The sequence below is a fragment of the Haplochromis burtoni genome, unplaced genomic scaffold (assembly GCF_018398535.1).
Source record: "Haplochromis burtoni strain Fernald_Lab_line unplaced genomic scaffold, NCSU_Asbu1 Contig_222, whole genome shotgun sequence".
Classification (NCBI taxonomy): domain Eukaryota; kingdom Metazoa; phylum Chordata; class Actinopteri; order Cichliformes; family Cichlidae; genus Haplochromis; species Haplochromis burtoni.
Window position 1 is genome coordinate 948,277 of NW_024582583.1, and position 1,560 is coordinate 949,836.

The window sequence follows — 1,560 nt, forward strand, 5'->3', positions numbered from 1 at the left end:
TTATTATTATTATTATTGTTATTATTATTGTTATTATTGTTGTTATTGTTATTGTTATTATTGTTATTATTGTTATTATTATTATTATTATTATTGTTATTATTATCATTATTATTATTGTTATTATTATTGTTATTATTGTTGTTGTTGTTGTTGTTGTTGTCATTATTGTTATTGTTATTGTTATTATTATTATTATTATTATTATTGTTATTGTTATTGTTATTATTATTATTTTTGTTATTGTTATTATTATTATTATTATTAACTGCATTCCCTGAATTCAGCGTCTTTCCTTCTTGAGCTACAAAAAGGGTGAAAATTTCCCAAATTTCCCTACTTTTCACTTTCATCTCTGACAAAAACCAGAAACAGTCAGATCGTCAGCATTTCGGAGTCATCCCCTCTGGAAGAGAGGGTAGACTTCAGCCGTCCTGGATGAAAATGTTGAGCTGTTTATCAAAATTGGCAGATTGTCGGGAACGCTGCCTTGAATCTTAATGCAGAGCAGCCGGGCCTCCAACCAGCAGCCAGCACTGTTTAAGGAGCCCACAGAAGGAGTATCAGGAGGACCCTGGGTTACAAAAGTACACGAGACACTGGACCGCTCCTCTTCTGTTACAGCAGTCGACGTGATAATGATGAGATATTACTAACAAGGTCGTTCCATCACAGGTCAACACGGGACGATTTACATGCAGATTTTATGGTACAAAGTTTGAACATATATGATGATTTTTTATATTTATTCATTTTAAAAGAAGAAGGACTGTCCAACTGACTTTCAGGCCACATTAAAATGTCTCAGAAAGATAAAATCCTGATATTTTCACTGGTCTTTGTTACCATCCAAACGAATCAGTACAGTTTGGGACAGATACATTACAAAATGTCTGAGTCTTGGCTAATTTCTCTGTTATAATTAGTGTGCCATATGGAAACTCCAGATATCAGTTCTGTTCAGATCAGACTATCTACTGATATTTTAGTTTGTCAGATAAAACGTCATATTTGCTCAATCCAGCATGAAAGCTGAATGAAAACAGCATTTTCTTCATTTTGAGACTAAGAATTTCATGTTATATATAAAATTGTAATTGAATATTGTCACTGGTTGTTTTTTGCAGTGAGATTTGTGTTTGTATTAGTGTGTGCTCACATATCGGGCTTTACAGGACTGCATTCATTTTGTTCATATTTTAGTTCAATTCAGTGTTATTCACACAGCGCCAAATCACAACAACAGTCGCCTCAAGGCGCTTTATATTGTACGGTCGACCCTAAAAATATACATACAGAGAAAACCCAGCAATCATGTGACCCCCTATGAACAACACTTTGGCGACAGTGAAGGAAAAACTCCCTTTTAACAGGAAGAAACCTCCAGCAGGACCAGGCTCAGGGAGGGGCGGGGCCATCTGCTGTGATTGGTTGGGGTGAGAGAACGACAATGGGATTTACAATACTATCTATCTATCTATCTATCTATCTATCTATCTATCTATCTATCTATCTATCTATCTATCTATCTATCTATCTATCTATCTATCTATCTATCTA